Source organism: Tursiops truncatus, chromosome 7, assembly GCF_011762595.2.
Source record: "Tursiops truncatus isolate mTurTru1 chromosome 7, mTurTru1.mat.Y, whole genome shotgun sequence".
Lineage (NCBI taxonomy): Eukaryota > Metazoa > Chordata > Mammalia > Artiodactyla > Delphinidae > Tursiops > Tursiops truncatus.
Window position 1 is genome coordinate 94,784,318 of NC_047040.1, and position 20,771 is coordinate 94,805,088.

The 20,771-nt window shown below is 47.5% G+C and overlaps 1 protein-coding gene across 3 annotated transcripts in view; it reads right to left on the minus strand.

Annotated features, from left to right (window-relative positions):
- MGAT5 (alpha-1,6-mannosylglycoprotein 6-beta-N-acetylglucosaminyltransferase) overlaps positions 1-18,310 on the minus strand; it is a 362,902-nt gene extending 344,592 nt beyond the window's left edge. For 2 of the 3 annotated variants that reach the window (XM_019925447.3, XM_019925446.3), the window contains exon 1: positions 17,929-18,308. The gene's annotated coding sequence lies outside the window, so the exon portion shown is untranslated. Of the gene's footprint in view, positions 1-17,928 lie in introns of all 3 variants that reach the window. The other variant, XM_073807769.1, reaches the window with a different exon arrangement.
- Positions 18,311-20,771: the final 2,461 nt, after the last annotated feature.

Below are 20,771 nucleotides of genomic sequence, written 5' to 3' on the forward strand. Positions count from 1 at the left end.
TGGAGAGATATACCATGTTCTTGGATTGGAAGAATCAACATTGTGAAAATGACTCTACTACCCAAAGCAATCTACAGATTCAATGTAATCCCTATCAAACTACCACTGGCATTTTTCACAGAACTAGAACAAAAAATTTCACAATTTGTATGGAAACACAAAAAACCCGACTAGCCAAAGCAATCTTGAGAACGAAAAATGGAGCTGGAGGAATCAGGCTCCCTGACTTCAGACTATACTACAAAGCTACAGTAATCAAGACAGTATGGTACTGGCACAAAAACAGAAATACAGATCAATGGAACAGGATAGAAAGCCCAGAGATAAACCCATGCACATATGGTCACCTTATCTTTGATAAAGGAGGCAAGAATATACAGTGGAGAAAAGACAGCCTCTTCAATAAGTGGTGCTGGGAAAACTGGACAGGTACATGTAAAAGTATGAGATTAGAACACTCCCTAACACCATACACAAAAATAAGTTCAAAATGGATTAAAGATCTAAATGTAAGGCCAGAAACTATTAAACTCTTAGAGGAAAACACAGGCAGAACACTCTATGACATAAATCACAGCAAGATCTTTTTTGACCCACCTCCTAGAGAAATGGAAATAAAAACAAAAATAAACAAATGGGACCTAAATGAAACTTCAAAGCTTTTGCACAGCAAAGGAAACCATAAACAACACCAAAAGACAACCCTCAGAATGGGAGAAAACATTTACAAATAAAGCAACTGACAAAGGATTAATCTCCAAAATTTACAAGCAGCTCATGCAGCTCAATAACAAAAAAACAAACAACCCAATCCAAAAATGGGCAGAAGACCTAAATAGACATTTCTCCAAAGAAGATATACAGATGGCCAACAAACACATGAAAGAATGCTCAACATCACTAATCATTAGAGAAATGCAAATCAAAACTACAATGAGATATCACCTCACACCAGTCAGAATGGCCATCATCAAAAAATCTAGAAACAATAAATGCTGGAGAGGGTGTGGAGAAAAGGGAACACTCTTGCACTGCTGGTGGGAATGTGAATTGGTACAGCCACTATGGAGAACAGTATGGAGGTTCCTTAAAAAACTACAAATAGAACTACCACATGACCCAGCAATCCCACTTCTGGGCATATACCCTGAGAAAACCGAAATTCAAAAAGAGTCGTGTACCAAAATGTTCATTGCAGCTCTATTTACAATAGCCCGGAGATGGAAACAACCTAAGTGCCCATCATCGGATGAGTGGATAAAGAAGATGTGGCACATATATACAATGGAATATTACTCAGCCATAAAAAGAAACGAAATTGAGCTATTTGTAATGAGGTGGATAGACCTAGAGTCTGTCATACAGAGTGAAGTAAGTCAGAAAGAAAAAGACAAATACCGTATGCTAACACATATATATGGAATTTAAGAAAAAAAATGTCATGAAGAACCTAGGGGTAAAGCAGGAATAAAGACGCAGACCTCCTAGAGAACGGACTTGAGGTTATGGGGAGGGGGAAGGGTGAGCTGTGACAGGGCGAGAGAGAGTCATGGGCATATACACACTAACAAACGTAGTAAGGTAGATAGCTAGTGGGAAGCAGCCGCATGGCACAGGGATATTGGCTCGGTGCTTTGTGACAGCCTGGAGGGGTGGGATAGGGAGGGTGGGAGGGAGGGAGACGCAAGAGGGAAGACATATGGGAACATATGTTTATGTATGACTGATTCACTTTGTTATAAAGCAGAAACTAACACACCATTGTAAAGCAATTATACCCCAATAAAGATTTAAAAAAAAAAAAAAAGAATCTACCATAAAAAAATAAATAAATAAAATAAAAAAATAAAAAAAAATAAAAACAAGAAAATAAACCCACAGAAAAATGAAGGCACAACATTTGAAACTATTCGATTCCAATCTTATAATATTTTCTGAAACAAAGAATCAAACAATATGATTCCCATTATTATTTTATATGATTGCCCAAGGTATTAGTAGTATTGGATGCGTGAAGATCCCTCCCATGATCAACTTCTAAAGAATTAGAAAGGAAATGTTCAGCATTTTCATGCTGTAAATATAGATTTAGAAGCTGTGAGAGGAAAAAGATGCACATGGCAGCACAGCAATGACTCGAAGAACGGTGCAGTAAGCTACTCTGTGGCAAAGTCATTTCCTCTCAGCAGAAGTTTCCAGAAACAGAAAAAGGCTGACGCCACTCCCAGAAATCCAGTTACAGCTGGGGCACAGCCTCTAAGGTGGACTCACTGGGCAGCAAGGTAGCAACCAGGACAAAGGGCACCCCTTAGGAAGCTGTCTACCTCCACCCCAAACCCTGATTTCTGAGAAATGCCCCTTCCCCCGCAAATCAGGAAAACACCCAGGCAGCCGTTTATGCAACATATTTCTTGGGCAATGGGGTACTTCATAGGGCCGTGCTGTGGTTCTATCACTTTGAAGTGCACAAAGAGGAAAACAGAAGTTGGGCTGTATACAGGGACTCCTCCTACAGAATGTCTGTGGGTTTTCTCCACTTGAAAAGCAGAACCAGAAACCACACTTCTGTTAAGGATTCAGATAATCAGTCCGTTTGGCTTTAAATGCATCTTGTACCGCGTAGTGATCAACACAAGCCTTGCCAGAGGACTGTTCTGACAAACTTGCCTCCTTGTGTATGATAAAAGAATGACCCAAGGGCAGATCAAGCACAGTTCTTTGACCAGGTCTAAGAAGAAAATGAGCCAACTGGAGATAAGCCCATACCCCCTCTACACCCATACCTGGCAGTCTTGGGGAAAGCCTGAGTCACGAGGTGGTCAACTCCCCAATGAATGGAAGAGACAGCGCAGCGGTGGGGTGTGTAGTGTCCAGACCGCTCCTCAATTCTACTCCACGATTTCTGTACTACCCACGCCTTGGCGGATAGGTGAGATGGTACCCCTTCTCCAAATGTTTGCAATGTATAAAATAAAATACATAGGATTACAGAGGAAGTCAATTATATTTAAATATGGTTACCAAAAACTTTTAAAATTGTGACATAATAACACATATGCTTGGGACTTCCCTGGTGGTACAGTGGTTAAGAACCCACCTGCCAATGCAGGGGACACGGGTTTGAGCCCTGGTCCAGGAAGATCCCACATGCCGCGGAGCAACTAAGGCCATGCGCCACAACTACTGAGCCCGGGTACCTAGAGCCCGTGCTCTGCAACAAGAGGGCCCACCGCAATGGAAGGCCTGCGCACTGCAATGAAGAGTAGCCCCCGCTCGCCGCAACTAGAGAGAAAGCCTGCGCGCAGCAATGAAGATCCAACGCAGCAAATAAATAAATAAACAAAATTGCTTAAAAAACCCCACACATATGCTCGTTTATTAATACATTAAATAACACTATCTAGCAGCATGTAATAACCACCATAATTTCTAAGTCATAATGAACATGACATTTCAAGATTATCTGTTAGCCATCTAAAATCTGATATGAAAATATGGGCTTCCTATTGGTGACAAAGTCGCAGACAATGCTAATATTACTGTGGTTTGTGGCCAACATCCAAAAGTTAAGGAATTGCTCAATTTTGGTTAGCGGTGAGTGAAAATCAAGGTGTAATACTTTCCCATGCAAGCTCACAGATCCCCTTGAATCTCTGCAAAGAGGGCTGCAGTAGCTCACATGAAACTCATGCGATAATCTGATTTCATCGCCTACTCTTACGGCTCTTCTAGAATCATGAGACCCACAACAGAGCCGGAACCCAGCAGTAGAATCAACCACTTATAAGTGAGCAGGGAGGATCTACCACAAGGAGAGTCAGCCACCCATGGAAGAAGCAGAATGGGCCAACAACTCTACTCCCTTTTTCTCCATCAGTTGTACCCAATGTGTGGGCCACAGTTTTTTATTTTTTAAACGGTTAGTGTTAAGAGATATTTAATTCAGTTGACTCACGGGTGGGGGGATTACTTTGCAAATCATTTCTCCTAGCGCTGTGTTCTAAACGTTATTAGCCCCCGAGTTCAAGGCTTATAGCAAACTTCTAACACCCCTTTACTCCCTGAAATCAAATTCTTAGATAACCTTCCTAAACACATTTTCAAACATATGTATTTATTGCTTTAATAGTAATATAAATGAGAATAAAAGGAAAATAATTTATAACAAACTGAACATGTATTTCAATATGCAATCAGTTGGACAAGACCAATCTAGAAGGCTTAAGAAGTTGTTAGATGCTTGTACATTACATAAAATAAAAAAACAGGTGAGCTACAAGTGTGGACTGCCACAGGCGATATGGTGATGTCATGGGCGGGTGGTTTCCAAAATGGCAAACACCTCTTGGTAAATTTCCCAAGAAAACAAAGCACAATCTTTCTTCATTGACTGGAAAAGTCAACGTTTATTTGCAACATGCAAAATACTCTTCATGTATAAGTTAGGTCTCTAGGTTCAGGTAATAAATGGGTTTTGTCATCCACAATCATCTTGTTACCAAATTGGCCCACCAGACCTGCGCCAGGCAAAGCCCCCCTAGTCTTCACCGAGGATGCTCTTTTTCAGATTGGATTCGAGTAGCCAATAACTAAACCAATGCTGAGACTGGAACAGCACAAGCTGTATTCAGTAGCCAAAGACTGGAGAAGAGGGAACCTAGTTTGCAAATCAAATTAATCCAATTCCGACAGAGACACCAAATATATAGGAGGGTGGAGAGTAAAGATTGGGATTTGGAAACAGTGGGAGAAATACTGATGAGTTATCTGAGAGGAGGGGTGTGGTTTGGACCTGGAACTGTACCAACTCTCCTTTTCAGTCATTGCATGGGCTTTTCCAGTGGCTGTCATGGCAATCGTCAAGTGTCATGGCGCCTGTGGGTGTGTCATTTAGCATGTTAATATATTATAATGAGCGTATAATGAGGCTCAAGGTCTACAGGAAGGTAAATCTTCTGTCATCTTGGGCCTAGTTGATTCTAACCAACCCTTTTTTTTTTTTTCCTCTTTGCAGCTTCCACCTGAAACTTAGATCAGATTTGGTTTCTATTCAAGGGAGGGGCAGGGGTATGATTCTGGGGCAACAGCCATGGTAATAGTCTCATAGTGAGACACAGGATACACGTAGGGGTGTAAGACTATTCTACCCATCACAGATGTTGGCATCCCTGGTCCCCATCCAGTAAATGGTAGTAGCACACCTAACTCACTGACAACCAAAACTGTTCCCTAAATTTCTAAAATGCCCCCAATAAACTCCCTAGAGCTAGCCAAAATCCACATTGCAGTACCCACGCTCTGCCCACCTCTGGGTGACGTCAAGCTGGACCGCTCAGGGGACACTGCCCAGGAAACTTGCATTTGCATAATAAGAGAAAGATCAGTCTTGCTGAGTGGCTTACCCAGCAACAAGCGCCCTTACCCAGAGTTCTGCCCTTGGGACACAAAAAGCAGAACAAGGCAGGGAAGAGAATTAAGCAGTGAGGCAGATGGAGGCAGCAAGGAAGCAAGGGGGTTCCTGGGGTCCCTGGGGTCCCCAGAGCTTTGATCCCAGGCTGCTGGCAGCTCACAGCTCCGTTCCTGTGGCCCTGAGGTGAACTCTCCACTCGTGCTGAAGCAAGCTCCAGCGGGTGTGTGTCGCCAGCACCCAAGACTCCTTATTCATTACACACGTCCAATCCCCTGCTGGGAGGGCCACCCACCTGAACTAAGGAGGGCAGCTCACATCAAAAATGTTTAGACAGGGCTTCCCTGGTGGCGCAGTGGTTGAGAGTCCGCCTGCCGATGCAGGGGAACACGGGTTCGTGCCCCGGTCCGGGAAGATCCCACATGCCGCGGAGCGGCTGGGCCCGTGCGCCATGGCCACTGGGCCTGCGCGTCCGGAGGCTGTGCTCCCCTGTGGGAGGGGCCACAACTGTGAGAGACCCGCGTACCGCAAAAAAAAAAAAAAAAACAAGTTTAGAAGAACCTACTCTTTTGTTTGTTTGTTTTGGCGGTACGCGGGCCTCTCGCTGTTGTGGCCTCTCCCGTTATGGAGCACAGGCCCCGGACGTGCAGGCTCAGCGGCCGTGGGTCACGGGCCCAGCCGCTCCACGGCATGTGGGATCTTCCCGGACCGGGGCACGAACCCGTGTCCCCTGCATCGACAGGCAGACTCTCAACCACTGCGCCACCAGGGAAGCCCAGAAGAACCTATTCTTTTTCGAAGAACCTACTTTATTTGGGGGACGCTGCTCAGACTTTTACCAAAGCTCCCCATGCTGTACTTGAAGCTCATTTGGTTTTGACTCTGTTCTCACTGCCAGTAAATAAATGGGCCAGTGCCCATTCTTCATCTGGCATTTCAGAATCTAGACAGATCCAGATCCTTCTGAAGCCTCTTCTGCCTCAGCTCCTTCTCATCAGTCTCATTAGCCACACAACATAAACAATGTTGTCCTCCCCCGGCAGGCTTGGGAAATTTAGATATCGGAGAAATTTAGCCTTTAAGGGCCCAATTAGATATCTGAGTAAAAAGGGAAAAAAATTTTTTCCAGAGACTTTCCAACTCCATAAGCCCATGACTTAATGTCTCTAAATTTTATTATGCTCAGAATTAATATCACCCTAATTCAGAAAGGTGTTCTAAAAGAACCCAAGATGACTGTTGTTCAACCTCTTCCACTAATGGACTCCATTATATCACAAAAAAAGGCACTGCTGGAATCTAATGAATAAATAACTAGCACTTGAATAGAATTTGTGTCCATTTTAATGCCAGCTACTTTCCACAAGAAAGCCTCATTTAAATTAGAAAGCGGGGAGGGGGGGAGCCTGCTTACAATGAAACACTTCCGAAATGCTTGAAAAGTTTCCTGTATAAGCCAATCAGGTATAACGTTAAATAGCAAAAACTTAATTGTTGAATCTAAGTGAATAAACCAGAGAATTTGAGTGTAACACAGGAAAAGGGTTAGTTTTCACATCTGCCGGATTTGTTTAGTGTAATTTCCAGAAGAGTTATCAGGAGAGCTAATAGTCCCTTGAACGGTGTGTCTTCCAAATGGAGGCTCACAAGTCACCAGTGGGTTATGAAACCAATTCAGGACAAGGGTCAGAAAACTTTGTCTTCAAGAGCAGGAGAGTAAATACCTTAGGCTTTGCGCAGGCCAGAGATCTCTGTCACAACTGCTTGGCTCTACCACTGTGACTTGAAAGCAGCCATAAACAATCTTTGCGTTCCAACCAAACCTTATTTACAAAATGGGCTGCAGGCCACAGCGCTGACTCCAGACCAGAATTTTTTCAGCAAATGGAAGGGTAGAAAACATCAGAGGCCATGAGAGGTAGAAGGGTAGGTAGTATCTCATGAAAGTTTTCTTGCTGCTATACACACGTGTATATGTGAGTTCTGGTCAATATGTATTTCTTACTGTAGGTTGAGTGTCAAAAGCCACCATGTTAGAAATGATAAATAGTTTGAGAAGAAAAAAACAAGTTTTCTTCTGACTGAAACTGATAAGAGTTTACAGGACTTTCATGTTTAAAAAACAAGAAAGAAAAAAGGGTAGATATAATGGGCAAGTTCTTAAGCCTAACGTATAATCTTAAAAGAATATTTTAAAATATATTAAAATTTGAAAAAAGAATATGAATTAGTTACAAGTAGTCCAAAATGATCTTCAAAAGGACACTAAAACTGCTTCTTATGCTATGCAAACATCTGATCTGAGCTGTGCATCAGTTAGCAATGGCTGCATAACAAAGTTCCCCCAGAACTCTGTGGCTTAAAATAATCATCAATGCTTTCCACAACTCTACAGGTCAGCTGGCTGGTTGGTTCTGTCCAACCTAGTTAAGCCTAGGACAGGCTTAACTAATCTTGGCAAGATAAGCTCAGGAGACTTCGACCAGCATGAAGTTTAGCTGGGGGCTGGCTAGTCCAGGAGAGCCTCAGCTGACACAACTTGGCTCATTCCCCTGCATCTCTCAGTCCCTCCCTTAGACTAGCCCAGGCACGCTTTCATGGGGCTGGCAGGGATCTGAGCAAGCACACCTAGCTGTGTAAAAGGTCAATCAGAAACACGTAGGCTCTTAAACTGTTTATATGGCACCTGCTAACATCCCAGGAGCCAAAGCAGTCACGTGGCCAGGAATGGGGAAGGGGAAGGATGGGGACTAGTAAGTTACAAGGCAAAGAGTGTGGATACACGGAGGCCATTAGTGCAATCAATCTGCCACAGACGTTATTTACTATTCGTCATCATCACCTTGGCAGAAGCAGAGAGATTTTACATTGTTTTAAGCTTTCCCATTACCATTTCTCACTTTGGTTTTCCATTATCACTTCTAAGGCAGGAAGGCAGAGTGAAAAGAACATAGGCTTTGGAATCAATGAGATCCAGTTCTGCAGCCTGGCTCCGCCACTTCTGGCTACATGACCCTGTGCAGGTCTCCTTTGCACCTCAATTTCCTCATCATAAAAATAGGACTACTGGGCTTCCCTGGTGGCGCAGTGGTTGAGAGTCCGCCTGCCGATGCCGGGGATGCGGGTTCATGCCCCAGTCCGGGAGGATCCCGCATGCCGCGGAGCCGCTGGGCCCGTGAGCCATGGCCAGTGAGCCTGTGCGTCCGGAGCCTGTGCTCCACAACGGCAGAGGCCGTGGCGGTGAGAGGCCCACGTACCGCAAAAAAAAAAAAAAAAAATAGGACTACTAACATAACATCAGCCGGAACACGAAATGTGTGTAGCTCAATGTCTGGCCACCTCAGATCTCAAATCTTAAGACACTGTTTGCAAATAGTTAACTTAAATATATTCAAAAAGATGAGGAACAAGGCAATAGGAAAATTTCCTGAGAAGTGAAGTTTCTCGACAGAAAAGTACAGTTCCTTTACATAAAAACTAGAAAACCATTTCTTTACAAAGAGTTTTGGGGACTGTGGCAGCAAAAAAATGGCCCCCGAGGATGTCCACATTCTAATCCCTGAAGCCTGTGAATACAGGACAGGTGTGATGAAGCTATGGACCTTGAAATGAGATTATCCTGGATTATCTGGGTGGACCAATCTAATCACATAGATCCTTAAAGTCAGAGAATCTTTCCTAGCTGTGGTCCCAGCCTGATGGCAGAGGGACACGGAGTCAGCCCAACATTGCTGGTTTTGAAGCTGGAGGAATGGGCAGGAGCCTGTGAATGTGTGTAGCCACTGGCAGATAAAGGGGCAAGGCAAAGGATTCTCCCCTAAAGCTTCCAGAAGGAATGGACAACTTGATTTTAGCCAGTAAGACCCGTGTTGGACCTCTGACCTTCAACATAACATAATAAGACAATGAATTTGTGTTGCCTTAAGCCACCCTGTCTGTTGTTATTTGTTAAAGCAGTAACAGAAAGATGATGTAACTTGTCATCTTTACACAAAGGCTGACAACGAGGAAATAGAAAAGTCTCTCTTGAAGCCACTGAACCAGAAGGAAGAAACTGTGGAACGTGGAGAACACTAACCAGGCATGGCATCAGAATTGGAAAGCTGTATCTGATTCTGGTTATAAGGGCAATGAAAGGAAAGGCAGTATGACCGAATAAGCAACTCATTAACCAGGAAAACACTTCATTGCAGGCTACTGGGAAATACAATTAAATCATTATTTATCCATACAATCTCCAAGGATCCCCTGGCTATAGCTGACAAGCACGTGCTAGGGGAAAAGCCATATTTTAAAACTACTTCCACAGAAACTTTCTACAGGTTTCATTTAACTGATGGCTATTCCAGAGATACGCAGCTCCGACTCTGATCACTTCCACTTCTGTTTATAGATAACAGGACAATAAGGTAACAAGCCCTAGTGGTGTGTGGACATGAACACACACACACACAAAGTCTCAATTTGTTGGGCTTCGTGAGCCCACAAATAATGCTCACAGTGAGGGAGAAAAAAGTGTACAAAAAGTCCACTGATTGACTTGAAAAACAGAACTCCAAACCGGCACAAAGAGGACCCCAAAATTAGGAATACATCTAAGAATATTCTTAAGGACAGATTAAAGAAACTACAGTAGATGAGTGTGCTGGGTTCAGCCCGGAAGTCACAGATCCCACAGATGCAGGAGACACTAAGAGATGCCTCATTTGATGGATGAGAAACCAGAACCACCCAGCGCCGAACTGACCTGCCTGAGGACAGCCCTCTAACTGCGGAGAGGCCCCACCTGCCTGAGCCGGAGCTAACGCATGACGCCATGCTGCCCAGCTGATCACGTGACTCTTGTGTCGGGCCCCGTGCAAGGCTATGCGGCTTCCGATCATACCTACAGAGCTCCAGACTCCTTGCTGCGAAACCCCTGGAGCCAGATGTAATTTTTTAACCAACCTGGGGGAAAAAAACTCTCCCTTTCTGGAGCTCCCATCAGAATAGGAAATAAGGAATGGTGAAATATAGAAGAAAGTTGATAACATTTGCCTGTACTAAATTATGTACCGTGAAAGATTACCCACATATAATGTCACCTTTAAATCTAGCAAGCACAGTGGTTAGGCATCACAGAAGGGGAGGAGGGGGAAATGGACCATTATTAGTCGCTGGAGCTGAGAACTCTGTTAAAGAAGGTAGGCCATCCCGATGGACAGAGGGGCTGGAAGCTATGTTTGAAAGGATCTCACATCAGACTGGGACTCCTCATATGATGAACAATATTGGGGAGGGAGATGGAGGAAAGCATCCCTTTCCCTCCAAGTCCCCACTTAGGGCGCCTCTAACCTTGGTGGCTTTGAAAAATTCTAGGAGATGGGGTAAGGGAAGTATACAAACACAAATACTAAGAAAAGTATGGAAGGAAAACAGAAAGATCATACTTAGCAAGAGGCAAAGACAGTGCTTTCCTAAACAAGATGTGTAAGAGAAAGAATTGGTCATTTAGAAAACTCCTCAGTGGAATAAACATTAGTAAACAAAAAAATCAGAGTTGAAAATAACAGACGGTCCCCAAAAAAAGCAGCTGCAAGGAGACTGATATCAAAGTCTCTATTCTTTCAACATAGATGTTTCAAAGGGAAGCAGCGATGAAGTTATATAAAGAATTTGGTCCAGTGCAAATTCTTAGGCACTTTCCCCAGGACGCTGTGCCACAGAACCACAGAACTCTGTGAGCCTGGTCATCTTCTGCTCTTTGAATCTCAATTTCCCAAGAGGGGAAAAAAAAAAAAATAGCTTCACTAGGGGAAGCTGGCTAAGCCGGTTATTTCTAGGCTGAGAAGGACGGACCGTGGCCTCTTATTTCTAAACATACAAAAACACACATCCCAAAAGATAGTGATCGTAAAGGGCTGGTTCTTGTTAGGTAAGCATTTCAACTGTCTACTAAAGATTCTGCCAGCAAAGGCAAAAACAACTTGAGTTTTTCCTCAATCTTTTTTTATTCAATAAGGGAATTTTATTTCTTTATTCTACACTTCCTTTGCCACATGTGTAAGATTATACAACTTTAGGACTGAACAGAACGTTGGAGCTCGTTCAATCCCCTCCTACTTTCCAACATAAGAACTGAAGCCCAAAGCGGTCATATGGGCTGAATTAATGTGTTCTTCATTTGCATACTGCTTTATAACTGAACTTAACTCTTCTGTGTGGGCCCTGACCAGGCCTAGACTTTAAACTTTTGAGCAGCTAGGGACTATGTATTAACCAGAAGTGTTCAGAATCAGGAACAGGTGAGAGCAATGTCATGTCTGATGCAAGCCCGGTCATATGTAAGGAATAAGATGAAAGGAAATGGTGCTTGTTGGCACGCCGAATGGGAAAATTCCACGAAGCACGAAAATCCCGGTGGTCGGAGGAATATTTTGCAGGGCCTTAGCTCTCTTTCTAGGATCCCACAGATACTAAGGGAATGTCTTCACAGGCCCCTCCTTGGAAATGTTGAGAAATAGCCCTGACTCCTCTGCCGGGTTACCCCCGGCCCACCCCATGCTCCTAAAGGGTGGAAATCAACACTGAGAGGAGCCAGGAGCTGTAAGACACAGCTGCAGAGACTGACACAGAGAGACAGAGGGAGAGAGAGAAAAGGAATATTTAAGAGTGAAATGTAAAATCCATCCCAGGCCAAATTCCTAAGATGTCAAACTTAAAAGGTGACATGAACAAGGGAGCACCTCACGTAAAGGCACGTAAGTTGCTTACATCCTCCCATTTGGGGCTGGAGAAAGGAGTGAGGCACACCCACCTGTTCCCCACCAGATTGCAGGGTGAGGCTGGGTGTGAGCACACAGGGTTCTGGGAGTGGGTGGGACAGACGCCAAATGACCATCACATTCTCTTCCTGGGTCATTTCTCTAAACAAGGCAGGCACACATCTGTTATCAGCTGTTGTCACTTGTCCCTGAGGGACCAAGGCCCAGTTTGGCCACTGCTCTCAGCCAGAGGGACTTCGAGCAAGTGCTTCTACCTCCCTGCACCTCCAGGACCGCAGCTAAAAAGAGAAAGGACGCAGCGAGATCTCCCTGAGGTCCCTTCCAACCCCTGAGTGCCTAAGACTCCTCTTGGCTTTGGTTGGAAAGCCAGCGCTGGCCAGTACAGGGTGAGCTTGCTAGCCTAAACAACTAAGCACAGTCCAGCTAACTCGGGCTCGGGACCTAGACCACCCGGGTTCGAATCCTTACCCTGCCGCAAGTGGCTAGCTGTGCGTGGCCCTGGCCAGCTTTCACAACCTCCCGATTCCTCAGTCTCCCTACTGTGGAAACTGGGAATAACAATACCATCCACCTCGGCGTTGTAGCGAGGAGTAAATGGGATAGGAAAGAAGCCTTTGCAATCGTGTCACCTCTAGAAGATACAGATACATTTCTCATCACCATCGCTCCGAGTTTCCTCGCCCACCTGCTCTCGACACTTCTCCACCCAGACATACCATCTCCGCTGATCACCAACATAACACACTCCCATGGGTGGACGCAGACATGAAAGAGATCCAAAACTATCATAGCAGAGCACTGTTCTGTGTGGGATATTAGAAAAAGCATCTTACCAGCATGCCAGGCCTTAGAAGCGGCTATGCCGAGAATGCAGCCCTAAGGAGTGGCTATTTAAGCAGGAGTCGGTGGGCGGAGCTTAGGCAGGAGTCAGTGGGCGGTACCCATGCCCTCAGCGGCCATCGCCCCCAAATTACAGAGGGTGTAAATCAGTGAGGCTGTTATTCTTCTACGGATAACGCTGAAATGCTGACATTTTTGAAAAAGTAAATCAGTTGCAAACACCAGTACTTAACTCCTACAGGTAACGAAGTACTTGCATACACCTCGCTCCTGAGTTCATAAGCAACAGGGTGGAGAAATACTCCTTAGCCATCCTAGGTAACCGCCCCAGCTGGGGCCAAGGTTCAGCAGGCGTTAACTGCTGGGGGTGCCCATTTACAGGGAGAACTGCACCCTGCCCCCCCCCCAAGCCCAGCCCAGATAGCTTATCCCTCTTGCTTGTCCAGATCTGTGAGGCTGGACAAAGGGCCCGGATAGGAAGGACCCTGTTCTCTTTCCAGAAGGTTAGGTGTCCAGACAAGAGAGCGGTGGGATCTTGAAGAAATAAAGTGATTCCTCCAACCTTTCCCATGCGCACATACAGCTTTCCAGATATGACGAAGTCGGGGAAGGAGGCACTTCGTTGTGGAAATGAGAAAACAAACACATAAATATAACAGTCCAAGCTGGCAAATAGAGATGGAGTCCCAACTCTTCCAGCTGAGAACGTGGTTACAGTACTAAGGCTCCTGGGACCCATTTTGGCGGCTTTCCAAGAGCTATTAATTTGCCTTAATATACTGAAAGAGAAGGTGAGATGAATTAAAAGTGAGACGGTAATTTTGAAGGAGGATGTATGCCTTCATACCCAGCACCAGCGCCCACCATGTATGACTCAAGGTGGCTGCCTGATAAACACCCCGTGAGAACCTACAGCTGGCACTGAGGTCACAACTATGCTTGGACTTTTCGTGTTGACGCAGGATGTGACACAGTATGAGGACATGGCTTAGATTAGCAACTTTAAGAAGAGGGGTTTAGGGAGATCTAGACTCAATTTTAAACAGGAATTTAAAAGCTTAGCCATTTATTCAATATCCTGGGATAAACCATAACAAAAAAGAATATAAAAAAGGAATGTCTATATGTGTATAACTGAGTCACTTTGCTGTACAGCAGAGATTGACAGAACCTTGTAAAGCAACTACACTTCAATTTAAAAAAAATTTTTTTTAACTGAAGCCATCTTCTGGCTATTAAGAGTGACTCTAGGGCTTCCCTGGTGGCACAGTGGTTGAGAGCCCGTCTGCCGATGCAGGGGACACGGGCTTGTGCCCCGGTCCGGGAAGATCCCACATGCCGCGGAGCGGCTGGGCCCGTGAGCCATGGCCGCTGAGCCTGCGCTCCGCAACGGGAGAGGCCACAACAGTGCGAGGCCCGCGTACTTAAAAAAAAAAAAAAAAAAAAAAGAGTGACTCTATACTTCAAAGCAATTATGAACTTTAAAGGCAGCCTAGTAAAACGTGCCCTGGCAAGTACCAAATTTATTTCTGACCCAAACCTCTCCGCTGTCACCCACCTGGCACTCTCCCCCAAATATAAAGGTATCACCTCTCTTTTTTTTTAAAGTACCTAGATTCTGTATCTTTTTTTTTTTTTTTTTTGCTGGATTTTAGTTCCCCGACCAGGGATCAAACCTGGACCCTCGGGGTGAGAGCGCACAGTCCTAACCACTGGACAGCCAGGGAATTCCCTAAAGTACCTAGATTCTGAAACACACACACAACTTCCTTCAGCCAAAACTATCTGTTACTTTTGGCTGACACCTGGTGTCACCTGACACCGGGACCCTTCCCCAGACTTTGCCATCCCCCATAACAAACCCCAGAGATAATCCTCCTGACAGCACGGGCTTTCCGGAGAGCTACTGTGACAACATCGGCACAGAACGCCACCTCCAACCACCACACCACCCTCCTACAGCCAGTAAGCCAAGACACACAAAGAGGACGGAATAAGAGTCCTCACTGCTCTCTAGGCCTCTAGGGAAGGAGCAGAGCAACTACCTGCCTGGAGGACCAGAGTGCAAAAGGACAGGAACTTTCCAACCCAAGCAAGACTTGGGGTGGGAAAACTGCTCTGGGCAGTTTTCCAGACATCTCTGCAGGGGACACTGGTCACTGTCTGTCCCCCCCCCCGCGCCAAAATCAACCTGAGAGTGACTCTGCAGTGACTTAGATCCCGAACCACATGGAACATTAGGAAAAGTCATGTCAAATATCAGAGTGACATCTAGAATGATCGCGAGGAGGCTCACTTCTCAGTGGAAGAACCAAAGGCCAGGAACCAAAGGCCCCCTCGGCTAGGATCACAGGGGGACTCTGCTGTTGCAATGCTTTTGGAGGCCAGCTGGGCAGAAGGCTGGCTGGTTATTTTTAAACTGAGAAAACTGAATGGGAAGGTAGCAAATTTGAATTCTTGTGATCTCCTGAGGTCCTTTCCAGCTCCAAGATGCTACCAAAGAACACTGCATATGCACATACATATGCACACGCTTCTTTATAAAAACGTATATACGGATGTGTGAATATATATAAATGAGTACTATATTCACACTTCCAAACACAAAGCACTTGAAATGCGTACTGCTGAGGCGATTCAGAGGCCCACGAGGCTGGAACACAGATGCAACTGGCAGACCTGAGCAGAGCCACCAGCCCTCCTGCGACTACAGTCACCTTAAAACCAACCTGCAGCTGCTTGTGTAGGTGTGAACCCTGCCAAGCCCCAAAGCAGGACTCCAGACGCCTTTCTTCCAGTGACTCTAGTCACAAGTGTCCCAAACTCAGGAAGGCGGGCTGGAACAAAGGAGGGGAAGAAAAGAAAAGCCCAAACCTCTGTCCAGGAACCCAGCTCTGCCAGAGCCAGGGATCGGGGCAGAGCAGCATCCTTCTCCTCTTGCCCTGTCCCTCCAAGCAGCAAAAAGGTCACCCTCTTCCCGCTCTGCCATCACCTCCTTGCTCAGGGCCTCTCCTCTTCAAGTTGACTGCACGGACATCAAGTTGGTAACTGGGGAAACTAAAAAGGCCTCTAGAAAGGAGAGCTTTGCTCTAATCCTAACCAAGCCAAACCAATTTGAGGGAGCCTATCTCAGCCCTGAACAATAACAGCAAAAAGAATCTGTGGTTTGGGGCGGGGGCGGGGGGGAAGGTGGTACGAAAATTTATTTATTAAGAAAGATCTGTGATGGTGTGCCTATCATGGGAAACAGTTTGGTGATTTTCTCCAATCAAAGACAAGGAAGTTCTGATCCTGAGTCAAGGCTCAGGATGTGGGTAGCTAAACTGGGGAGGGGGTGGGGAGGAGGTGGGCGGTAGGGGGTGTGTCTCTCGGAGTAAAAACCCACTAAGTCCCTCAGGTCCTGACAATGAACGGGGGCGGGTCGCACCAGCTTCCCACTTGCCTCTCTAGAGAATGAGATCCTACCTCTAACACTTGGATCTGAGTTGTTTACAGGTGCAGTGCTGTCATGCCACGGAACCCCGCACAAACCTCAGCTTTCCCCTCCTCAACTTCACAGCCCCAGAAGTGCCCAGCCTTCCCTAACTGTGCCGCCAGAGCCGGGTGCAGACAGCGGCGTCCGCCCTGGGCCGGGCCTGGCAGTCAATGTCAGGAGTACCCGGCCACAGACCTCGACTCCGGCATTTCTGAAAACCTTATGCGTCTCCAGGTTACCGCAGTACCCAAGCGCCCAGCACCCTGTTCGCGCTCCAAACGCGGCCCGGCAATGCAAGCGCCACCTCTTCCCTCTTCCGCGCGGCAGCTACGAAACCACGGCATTGTGTGTGACAGCGAGTGTGTGAGCGAACGTCCCCTGGCTCACACACCCCCTTCCACCCGGTCTGCTCACGGCGCCCGGTCTGTGCGCGCGGCGAGCGCATCGCGAGCCGGTGCCCCCATCAAGAGGCCTCACCGCCAGGCCTCTGGCCACCCGGCCTCGGACCTGACCTCGGGAAGCTGGGGGTAACGTCCACGCCCCCATTCTCGGCCGCGGGGGCGACCGGCGAGAGCAGCCCTGGGAGCCGGGCAAAGGCGAGGCAAGGGCCGAGGGGACGCGAAAGGGCGACTGGAGGGCGCCGCGCCCCCAAGTTTGCCAGCCGCGGGCCGGGAGGGGGCCAGGAGGGGGCCGGGGCGGCTCGCGACTCGGCAGGAAGTTCCCAGGGCTGCACTGAGCATGCTCTCGGGGATTATGTGCTCGGGTGTGGGCTCTGCGCTCCCCGCAGCCTCTCCGGCCAGGCAGCCTCCGGAGCGCGCCAGCAGGATCGTGGGCCCACGGAGGTCCCTTAGGGGTGGGGGGCACCCCCGGGCTTCCCTGGTCCCCAGGACCAGAGCGCCCGCCCACCGCATCCCCCTTCCCCCGGGGCCGGGAGCCAGCCTCCCTTGTTGTTCCTCCCCACTGGCCGGTGGCTGAGTCCGCCCTGCGCGCCCAGGTCCCGGGGACCCCAGCCCGGCCCACACCCGCAGCGTGACCCCACCAGGCTCCTCCGCGGTCCGAGCGCCCCTCTACCATCCCTGGCCGCTCGCCTCCAGCCCGCGCAACCAAAGCCTCCCCCGGACAGTCCCTTGAAAACCCCAAACCCCCCACTTCCCAGGGGCCATGGGGGCCTGCAGTCTCCCCTGAGAAGGGGTTGCCCCGGGTAGGTGGGCGCCTCCAGGCGCGTCCCCGGCTGCACTCCCGGCTGTCTCAGAGCGGCCGGGGCACCCACGCAGGCGGCGGAGGGGCGGCGGGCGGAAGCCCCCAGCCGCGCAGCCCACGGAGCAGACTCTCTCCCCGCCTCCCGCGCCCAGCTCCCCGCGCCCTCCGCGGTCCCCTCTGCGTTCATCTCCCCGTGGAGATGGAAAGCTTCGACGCGATCGCCCCGACCCACTGGCTCTCACCTCCTTGTTGAGGAGCAGCAGCAGCAGCAGCCGGGAGTGCCTGCCAGCTGCCGTCCCCGGGCGGACCCAAGCTCCGCGGGGCACGGGGTCGCGGCACCCCTAGCCTGCGGCGGGGCTACCTGGGCTGGATCGAGCCCGGGGCCGCCGCGGCAGCCGCGGGAGCCGCAGGGCCGCCGCCGAGCGGGCCGCGGCAGGGACGGTCTGCAAACTCTCAGCCCTGGCGGGGCCGCGCACGGCGCGTCCACACTCGGCCTGGACACTGCAGAGACGCTCCTCGGGGGCTCAGCTGACCAGGGCGGGGGGGTCTGGCTTCAAATTCTTCCTACCCTCCCCTCCCGACCTCTCCAACTTCTCCCCGCTTCTGGGCTCGCAGCTCTCTAAGGCAGGGATTCCGGCCGGGGACGTTCGGCAAACTCCCCGCCCTCCCCGCGGAGCGCTCAGCCAATTCGGAACGCCCCAGCCTCTCAGGGGCCGTCTGCAAACTACCAACCCTGTCGGAGAGGACTTTACCAACCTCTCAATTCCGCAACCCGAAGGCAGCAAGGGAGACACTTCGCGGCCACAAATACTATTCTAGCAAGGTCAGGGGCAAATGTGCAAATGCTGATGTGACAATGCATCCTCCAGAGAGGTGCAGTCCAGGCCTCTCAGCACCAGGGGCCTTCCAGCAGTTAAGCCCAGTGACGGGAGATTATGGACTCAACCATCTACCGGACGGGCAGCTTGAATCAATGCCCTGAGCCTCAGTTTCCATCTTTGTAGAATGGGCTTTATGAAGCAGTATATGTTTCTGCCACTTGGTCGCTGTGACCTTGAGCAACCCACTTAACCATTTGAATTCAACTTCTTTATCTACGAACATAATAAATGGGGCTTCTTGAGGTTATTCTGAAGATGAAATAAAATATATGTAAAGTACTTAGCAATACCTGGCACATAGTAGGCACTCAACAAATGAATTCCATTTCTCTTTCTCTTTCCCACTCCCGCCCCCGGATTTTATGAACACTCTGGACTGGCTAGCTGAACACTGTACTGTTGTAAATTCAGAAAGAAATGAAACACATCCCATGCCCTGAAGGCACCACAAAGAACATTGACTGACACCACATATTAAATCCAACCAAGCCCCAGGAGAGAGAATGCTGTACAACGCTAGGCATTACAGATCCTTGTTAAGTATAGTATCTGGAATGGAATGAGAGTGACCTGGTGAATTACCTAGGGGTGGAAATTACAAGGTTCATAAACCCCATCAAGTTCCAAGCCCTGTAACCAGTCACTACATCAAGTCACTGTATGAAGGTTTATGTTCCAATTTCCCTTATCTTCCCTGCAGAATTTCTCCACCCCCATTTCACTGTCCCCCCTGGGGTCTTCTTTCTTAAACTCAGATCACCCTACTCTGCTGCCTACCCTTCCCAGCAGAGGCGTTTAAAACCTGAAGATCATGGAATTCTTAGACCCTAGAAATGACTTAGTCCAAGTCCTTCACTTTGTAAGTAAGCTCTCAGGGCCACCCAGCTGGTGGGGGAGGTCTCCCGTCTCCAGGATCTTAGTAGAACACACCCTGTAGCACCTCTTCCACGGAGTTACTCTAGGCCCTAGGCACATTAGGTCAGTCCTACCTTTAACTCCAAGCTGGAGGCAATGGCTCTAACAATTCCTGACCAGATGAGCCCCAAATTATCAGCCACTTAGATCCTCAGCTGTCAGGAAGTGTCCAGGTAACGATCAAGAACCGCAAGGAAATGTGCATGGGCAGGATGATTCCTCTTAATAAGACTTTTATGTGAAATGCCAGGAATGTTGGGAGGCACGTATTTCCCTCAGTCCCTTGGAAGAAAAATAACATCTCTCTCCCTCTTTGGGCACTGGGAGGGAAATAGAAGAATGGTGACATCTGGTGGCCAGGACTTTCTGTGCTTTGGATATGGATGGTACAGATTCTGATCCTAATAGATTCGCTTTGAAGCCAAGTTCCTGCGGGTGGTTAATAATTGTACCACCTGGTTGCCTAGAGATTTCTGAAAGACATCAATCATTTAAACTCTGCGGACCCACTGCTATAGAGGATATTACAGATGGTTATTATTTCAGGATATTTTTTATATAAAACTGTATGTGTATATAGAGAAATAAAGTATAAGGATGTGATATTCATATGTACACACATCATATATATTTATATAATATATATTTGTATTACATAGAGTCTATTTATTTGTATGAATAATGTACTTGCAATGCCTTTGAGGGAAATTATACTACCCCAATTGTTTTTCTTACAGAGTTAATTTTGTAAATTATAATAATTGCTAAAGGACATTGCTTGTAGAATAGAAGTAAAGATGCTTACTTGGATGGAGTTGTATATTTCGTCACGTCCTATCAAGACAGAACTGATTACAAAATTACAGAGGAAGAAAATAACACAGTGGGGTTAAAACAGTGAAAGCCCGGGCAGCTGATGGTCAAGGCCAGGCTCACCTGGTGAACAGTGACTCGTTTTCAGCATTTCCATCACTTGTGAACAATAATGTTAGGTTCAAGGAAGAAAGATGTTTGGGATTAATTCACAAAAATGCAACAGTGTCTGCTGGTGTTACTAAGTGTTCTTCATTTCTTTCCATGTTTGTCCCATGTACCATATTTCAGATAATTGCTCAGTTATAAACTTAGAAAACACAACTCTGTCCACACAGCCAAGTCCATTGTTTCTCAGCATCACTTATTATGTTAATTATGTTAATCTTTATAACAACTCATGGAGCAGATTTTACTATACCCATTTTATAGAAGAAGAAGACAAGACTCTGAAAAATTAGGTAACATGTCCACCA